The sequence below is a fragment of the Acipenser ruthenus genome, chromosome 10 (assembly GCF_902713425.1).
Source record: "Acipenser ruthenus chromosome 10, fAciRut3.2 maternal haplotype, whole genome shotgun sequence".
Classification (NCBI taxonomy): Eukaryota; Metazoa; Chordata; class Actinopteri; order Acipenseriformes; family Acipenseridae; genus Acipenser; species Acipenser ruthenus.
Genome location: NC_081198.1, coordinates 21,204,254 through 21,212,670, shown reverse-complemented (window position 1 = coordinate 21,212,670; position 8,417 = coordinate 21,204,254). Strand labels below are relative to the sequence as shown.

The window sequence follows — 8,417 nt, the reverse complement described above, 5'->3', positions numbered from 1 at the left end:
TTTTTTTCCAGTCACTTTTAAAACAGCACAGGTTTTTTTCATGTTGATTTTAATCTGTGTCTATTTTAACCATGTACAAAGCACAATTGTCTTGGTGTTTTTAAATGTATTTTAAATGCTTTTAAAACAAAATGTATGTCTGTATGCATGAATGTCATCTTTAAAAGAAATGTAAAATGAATGAAAAAACGAATGGGTGTAAATGTAAAAAATGTAAAATCTCAATAAAAGAGTATTAATATCTGATACGTCCCCTATCAGGGGACCATATATTAAATTGATTTTTGGAATCGGGAGATGGAACAGGGGCTTGCTCCGTCCACTCCACGCATCGGCCCGGTATTGCAGTACCTCCGGGAACGGTGCACACCTTTCTCTAACGTTGGTCAAAGTCAGATCTGGATCTCTCCTGTGAGCATTTTGTCTACCCCTGCTGGAGGGAGAGTGCCAGTGTGCAAGTTTTCCCGCCGTTTTACTTCTTTTTTTTTTCTTTCTCTCTTTCTTTCTTTCTCTCTTTCTTTCTCTCTTTCTCTCTTTCTTTCTCTCTTTCTTTCTTGCTGTCTTTCTTTCTTTTATTCACATGTGGTGATGATGTAGACAGCAGCAGGTTGTTTCCTGGGAGCATGCAGCTAACCAGACAAGTGTGGTGGAACATGTCCCTATGCCAGGACCTTCTTAGCAAGCCAGCCAGCCAGCGAGGCACAGTTGTAGTTACCCAAGGCACCTTGCACAGCATAGCAGCTTGGCATGACTATTTGTAAGACGCACTCCGCCAGTTTATGTTTTGTTTTTGGTGTTATGTGTGTGTTTTTGCTTTGTTTTGTTTTCTCCTGCTTAAATTGCACATTTCCCCTCTGGAAGCAGCAGCCCATTTTTTTTTGGGGTCTGCTTGTGCTTGAAATTTTGCACCCACCTTTGAATCCCCCTGTGCCGTCCGGGCTGGGGGGCCCCGGGCAAGGGCCAAGTCGCCATCGCTTCTCGGCCTTTTGGCTAAGATCAAGTGTAGTATCTGTTCTTATCAGTTTAATATCTGATACGTCCCCTATCAGGGGACCATATATTAAATTGATTTTTGGAATCGGGAGATGGAACAGGGGCTTGCTCCGTCCACTCCACGCATCGGCCCGGTATTGCAGTACCTCCGGGAACGGTGCACACCTTTCTCTAACGTTGGTCAAAGTCAGATCTGGATCTCTCCTGTTAGCATTTTGTCTACCCCTGCTGGAGGGAGAGTGCCAGTGTTGATGCAAGTTTTCCCGCCGTTTTACTTCTTTTTTTTTCTTTCTCTCTTTCTTTCTTTCTCTTTCTTTCTCTCTTTCTTTCTTGCTGTCTTTCTTTCTTTTATTCACATGTGGTGATGATGTAGACAGCAGCAGTTTGTTTCCTGGGAGCATGCAGCTAACCAGACAAGTGTGGTGGAACATGTCCCTATGCCAGGTCCTTCTTAGCCAGCCATATACTCTGGCTTCTCTACAGTTCGAATAAATCTTTCTAAGACTAAGGCTTAGAGGGTAGTGGCATTGCCCGCTCCCTCCGAGGGTCTGTGAGAGGTTTGTTCGGGTGAGGAGGAACAGAATTTTTTTTATTTTTGACTGGCTTTGTTCAGCTCGGCAACTTTTTGGAAGACTAATGCTCAGTCTGGTTTTGGCTTGCCCAATCCAGGCCGAGGGTCTTTCAAGATTTTGTTGACTGTTGAGAGCAGTTTTTTCTTTTTCAGGCGGTTCCCGTTTTTTTCTTTTTCAGGCGGTTCCGGCTTTTCCAGACGTTCCTGGAGTTAGAGAGAAGGAGGACCTACCATCCAGACGACCTTTGAGGACCCTTTGATGACCTAGACGACCTCATCCCCAGCCCTTGATTGTAATCGAGATCCAGACCGAGAGAGCAGCAGGCGCCCAGCAGAGGGCGCCATCTGGGAGGAGCAGAGGGCGGCCCCGGACCCCGAGGAGGCGTCACAGCCACGATTCTTCCTACGTGGTCTCGGTGCCAAGCAGCGCCCCCTACTCCGCCAGGGAAGGACACCGTTCACCTGGGGAGGGGGTCCCTCTTGCGAGGCGACCATCTCCTCAGGGACTAAAGTAATAGTTCCTTCAACTGCCCAGATTTGCTGCTTACGTTGTCTCTTTTCCGTAGAGAGAGACAACCCGGACGTCCAGAGGCTTCTCCCACCCCAATCGGAGGAGCCAGCTGAAGGATGGCGTTCCGGCCAACCCAGGAAACCAGGAGGCACAATGCGGTGCGCTTCACAAGAAACAAGCAAGATGAAACGGAACCAGGACTGACGAGACTGGAGTTCAGCCGGACCATTCTTCAGAGGGGTATGGGTTTTTCCCCTTCTGACTTGAATTGTTTGGTGAAATTGCCAGGGCTTAAGGAAGTGTTTGAGGTCAGTTTTAGGAACCCCCAAAAGTTACAAGAAATGTGGTCCTTTTGGGGGGAGAATAAATATCTCGCTCCATACAAAGAATTTTGTGTGGATGCACTGACAGACAGAGAAATGAAAGTTGTTACTGTCCAATTTTTCAATGAGGCTGTTAGCGACTATGATATTACAACATGGCTTAACCGCTATGGGAGGGTGTCATCAGAAGGGAGGAAAATTACAGATGAAGATGGGGTTTGGACAGGAGCCAGAAAGTGGCTGGTACGCCTTAATGTTGATCCATCGGGCATTGGAGGCGTCCGCCACATTCCAAACTCCATAGTGTTAGGGCCCAACAGAGGGCTGGTATTCTATAATGGGATGCCAAAACTCTGCAGGAAATGTGGGGAATTAGGACACCTGACGGCCGCGTGTACTGTAGTCAAGTGCAGGAACTGCGGCGACCCCACGAGACCAGCCACTGCAGAGAAGAGAGGCAGTGCAATTTGTGTGGAAAGAAGGGGCACCTGTTTAAGGACTGCCCCTCTTCCTATGCCAACATGGCCAGAGCCAGCAAGGCAAACATGAACAAGCCTAGGCCTGAGCAGGAAGAGGGAGCAAGTAACAAAGATCAGTCCACATCACCACCAACAGTATCCAAGACCCAGACTCCAGCACCACCATCATCACCAGCACCCCCTCACCCCCCCGCCCCCGAGACATGTCCCGTTTTACGAGGACCCCTTCCCCCAGCCCAGAGAGAGAGTACAACAGCCACTCCACTAGCTCCTCCAGTAGCTCCTCTGATGCAGAACACGAGGCAGGGAGGGAGCCCGGACCCAGCAGCGCCCCCCCCCTGAGTAGGGCCCTCTCAGCGCCAGCACTCCCCCTCGGCTCTCGTTATGACGCCATAAGGATTGAGTCCGTGGGGGAGGAAAGCAAAAGCGACAGTGAAAGTGAGAGTGAGAAGGAGGGGAAGGGAGTGAAGAACCAGCAGAGGGTGGGGAAAAGAAAGGGTAGAGACGAGGGGGGGAAAAGAAAGATCAGGATCAAAGACAGCAAGTTGCAGGTGGCCCCCATAGATCCAAAACCAGCTAATGTCCACACAAAGTCCCCAGTCTTGCCCTCGCAGGCAGAGACGGAGGCGAGTGGGACGGCTACACTGCCGCCTAGTGGGCAGGTAGCAGCCAGCCAGGGCATCCCCAGCCAGCCTTCCCAGTCGTTGGCACAAACCCTAGCACACCTCGCAGAAGAGGTGTTCACTAATGCACCGAGGGAGAGGTCGGGGTCAACACCTTCCCTGACCAGCAGTACCTCGGTAGCAATGACCCTCTTCAAGCGAAGGGCCTCCCTTCAAAGCATCCTTGACCCCCTCCCTTGTATGGGCAAAACCAGGGGCCCCCTAGAGGTCCTCCTAGATACAGCACTGGAGGACATGGGAATACCCCTGGACGCGGTAAGCCAGAAGTCTGCTAACAGCTCCAATTCAACAGACGGTAACAGCCAAAGAATGCTGTCTGTCATAACCCCCCCAGGACAAAGCTGACCCACACGTTCCGAGGGGCCCTGAGCAAGTTCCACCAGACTTACCTTGTGGGGAGTTGAATAGCCCCAACAACTCCACGTACTGTGCATATAAAGACGGTGCCTTCTTGGACGAGGCAGCAGTGAGTACCTTCTCAGGGGTGATGGGAGTTGCAAATAAGCCCAAGCCCCCTCGAAGCAAGCGTAGAGCTAAGAGTAGGAAGAGTGTCCCGACCTCCCAATCATAGTCGCTATGGGGTGGACGCAGCGACTCCTTTTCTTGTTAGCTACCCTGATGGCCCTGATATGTGTGTCTGTTAATGTCAGGAGCATCAGGGAGACACAAAAAAGATTTGATGTACTAAACTATCTAGCTAACTTGAAAGCAGATCTCATCTTTCTGCAGGAGTGTGGTATTTCGTCGAGCCCTGATTATAGGGACCTGAAGGAGAGTTGGACCCTGGGGGACTCCTTCTGGTCGGGCTCCAACATAGCCAGAGCCGACGGAGTAGGTATCCTGTTTAAAAACCCATTTATTACCTCCCGCAGCAGCAGGGAGGTAGAACCTGGTAGAATTCTGAGCGTGGATGTGACATACAACAACACTCCCCTCAGACTGGTCAATGTCTACGCACCCACTAACCAAAACGAAAGAGTTCAATTTTTTCCACAGCTGCGTCCACTCCTGCTGGGGAACGTACCCGTCATCGTGTCAGGTGACTTCAATTGTGCTCTGAGGGACGTAGACCGGAGCAGGCCACGCAACGACCGCTCTAGTAGAGTTTTGTCCTCCGTAATATCTGATTTCTCCCTGTGTGATGCAGGTAAGGACCTGGTGCCTCCCTTTACCTGGGTGAGCTCATCTGGGACCTCCTTCTCCCGTATAGATCTCGTCCTGCATACCAGCTCCCTTACGAAGACGGCAGTAGACACCCAGGCCATCTTCTTCTCTGACCATAGGCTCCTGCAGGTAACATTGCAGGTCCCTCAGACCTCCCAGATGGGGTCAGGGGTTTGGAAATTAAACACCTCCTTACTCGATGACCCCTCCATAGCTGCAGCCTATAAGAGCAGGCTTGTTGAGTGGACCACTTTGCGTGACCTATTCAACTCCCCTATAGAGTGGTGGGAGATGGTCAAAATCAGAACTAAGGGTTATTTCATAGCAGCAGGCAAGAGGAAAGCAAAAGAAAGGAGGGCCAAATATAAACACCTGAATGCTGCCCTCCAGCATCTGAGCCTGCTTCAGCTTCGGGGGTTCCCTGTAAGCGACGAGATAGCCCAGACCAAGCTAGATCTTTCAGTGCTTTGTAGGGAGGAACAACGAAAGGTCATGCACAATGCAAAAGTGCAAAAAATGGAGGAAGACGAAAAGTGTACTCGCTTCTTCTTCCAGAAAACGAGGGAGAAGCGGCACTTGATGTCCTCCATGCTCGACAGCAGGGGGAGGATAGTAGAGGATAGTGAGGGAGTGAAAAAAGTGGTAGAGAACTTCTATAGGGACCTATATAACATCAAAGCTACAGATGACACCCTGATAGAGTGGTTCCTGAGCCAGTTGGAGCCTGACTCAGTGCGGGACGACGAGGAGGAGGAGAAGGACCCAGAACTCACGCTGGAGGAGCTCACCCAGGCGGTTAAGACCATGAACACCGGTAAGACGCCAGGTCCAGATGGCATCCCGGGTGAGTATTACCATCTTTTTTGGGACATGCTAAAAGTCCATTTAGCGGAGGTCTACAGAGCGGTCTACAGGGAGAAGCGGTTGGGCCCTTCTATGCGGGAGAGTGTAATTACTCTCCTTCATAAGAAAGGGGAAGTTAAAGATCTACGGAATTGGCGCCCAATCAGCCTCCTTTGCGTGGATTACAAGATACTAGCCAAAGCTCTGATGCTCCGGCTACAAGTACACCTCCCTTTGGTCATTGGCCCCGACCAGGCTTGTGGCGTCCCAGGGAGGTCCATCACGGATATTTTAATGTTAACAAGGGACATTCTGGCTTATTCTAGAGAACGGAACCATCCCCTCTGCCTGTTCAACCTTGACCAGGAGAAGGCGTTCGATAGGGTAAGCCATGAATATATGTACAAAGTGATGGACCAGATGAAATTCGCTCCTGGACTTAGGGAGTGGGTTAAAACCATATATACAAACATTAGTACCCGAGTCTTGGTGAACAGGCACCTGACTGGTAAAATATCTATCCAGTCAGGGGTCAGACAGGGTTGCCCACTATCCCCACTGCTATATGTCGTGTGCATTGAACCCCTCCTGCAGGCAATTCGTAGGGATACCAATATAACTGGTTTCCAGCTGCCTGGATCCAACAGGGTCCAGGTCAAAACAACAGCATATATGGACGATGTGACACTCATTTGCACCAACACATCGTCGGTACCTCGGATTACTAATATCCTTGAGAAGTACTGCACGGCGACCGGGGCAGTGATTAATAAGTCCAAGAGCGAAGTCTACGTGTCTAAAAATTGGCAGGTAGATAGGGAACTGTCGGACATGTACCCTGTCAAAGAGGACAAAATCAAGATTCTGGGCCTCATTTTCGAGAACAATAGCTCGGGGGCCCAGAGCTGGACGGCGGCCATTAACCAGGTCCGTAAAAAGATTGGCGGATGGAGCACAAGATCCTTAACAATGACGGGTAGAGTATTAATAACCAAGTCTATACTGTTCCCCATCCTCTCTTATGTAGGAAAAATCTTTCCCCCAGACAGGACCACCAAAAAAGTGGTGGACCGCATTATCCACCGCTTTATCTGGGGCAGCAAGATGGAGAGGGTAAAGCGAGCCACCCTGAGTAAAGCCGACAAGAAGGGAGGTAAGGGGGTCCCGGACGTTGTGCAGCTCACCCGAGTGCAGGGGCTCACGCAAACTATCAAGAACATCCAGGCCCTGGACAGGAAGGTATGTTACATGAATCGTTTCTATTTTGCCACCTGTCTCAGGGCCTTGGGCCTCTGCACTATTGATAACACCGTGCCGTACTCCTGGGACCCCCCATTGTATTATAGAACCTTAAGGGACACTATATATAAATTGGGCTTAGATAAAGCAAAATTGGCCTCCTGGGAATACAAGGCTGTAACTAAATATCTTGCCGCTTCCCAGGAAATTGAAAAAGTAGCTACTTTCTCCCTCACCCAAAGCCAAAAAATCTGGGAGAATGTGTCTCACAGCTGCCTCAGTAATGTCCAGAAGGATATAGCATGGAACACCGTCCACAGTGCACTCCCCACTCGAGCGTTCATGTTCAGGAGGGGACTAGCCCAAGTAGAAACATGCCCCTATGCAAAGTGCCGCAAGAGAGAAACACCAGCCCATATCTTCTGGGAGTGTGATGTGGCTGGCAGTGTCTGGCTCTCTGTCTCTGTCTTCCTAAACAGGTTTGCTGACACGGCCAAGATGACCGCTGAGACTGTGCTCTATGGTCCTGCGGGAGGAATCGATACCAGCACAGCTAAGTGCGTTTGGCGTGTCATCAATGTTGTCAAGCAGATCCTGTGGGAAGGCCGTAACGTCTGTGTCTATCACAAGCAGGAGCTAGACACTATCACCACGACCAGAAGGGCACAAACTCTTATCAAGGACTTTGTAATTCTGGACATCCGGACCCTCGGGAAGGACAAGGCCTGCGCGGAGTGGAGGATCGCCGGACTTCAGGACGTGAAGATGGAATAAAGGAAAAAACTGGAACCGCTAGCTCCTAGGAGCGGGACTACGGGGCACCGCTAAGCCTTTTATTTATTTTGTCATGCCAGCATTCCGCCCTTTTTAGCTGGCATGACCGTTTTTCAACGGTGCCCTGGTTTTATGTAGTCTTTTTGTTTCAGTTTTATTGACTTTTATTTGATTTACGTTGAATGTTTTATTTGATTTTGTTTTGTTTTGTTTTATGTATCTTTAAGATTTTTAATGTAAACTATTAAAAGTTACATTTTAAGTGTTTTAAAATTTTAGAATTTTAACTCACTGTTCTATACACTGTCCCTTTTCCCCTGTCCCTGTTTTAGATCTAGTTTTATGTTCACTTTTGAACTTTTTTAGAGAGCACTCCCCGGCCCTCACAAACACTGTTTTTTTATAGATGGTTCTTTTTTTCCAGTCACTTTTAAAGCAGCACAGGTTTTTTTCATGTTGATTTTAATCTGTGTCTGTTTTAACCATGTACAAAGCACAATTGTCTTGGTGTTTTTAAATGTATTTTAAATGCTTTTAAAACAAAATGTATGTCTGTATGCATGAATGTCATCTTTAAAAGAAATGTAAAATGAATGAAAAAAACGAATGGGTGTAAATGTAAAAAATGTAAAATCTCTTTCTCTCTTTCTTTCTCTCTTTCTCTCTTTCTTTCTCTCTTTCTTTCTTGCTGTCTTTCTTTCTTTTATTCACATGTGGTGATGATGTAGACAGCAGCAGGTTGTTTCCTGGGAGCATGCAGCTAACCAGACAAGTGTGGTGGAACATGTCCCTATTCCAGGACCTTCTTAGCAAGCCAGCCAGCCAGCGAGGCACAGT

General features: G+C 48.7%; 1 non-coding gene and 1 pseudogene across 1 annotated transcript; both read left to right on the top strand.

The window, feature by feature from the left end:
* The first annotated feature begins 218 nt into the window (after positions 1-218).
* LOC131738673 (U2 spliceosomal RNA) lies at positions 219-373 on the top strand (annotated as a pseudogene).
* Positions 374-970: 597 nt separating this feature from the next.
* On the top strand, positions 971-1,161 carry LOC131738870 (U2 spliceosomal RNA). Its single transcript, XR_009330049.1, has one exon. It is a non-coding gene; the product is annotated as a U2 spliceosomal RNA (small nuclear RNA).
* Positions 1,162-8,417: the final 7,256 nt, after the last annotated feature.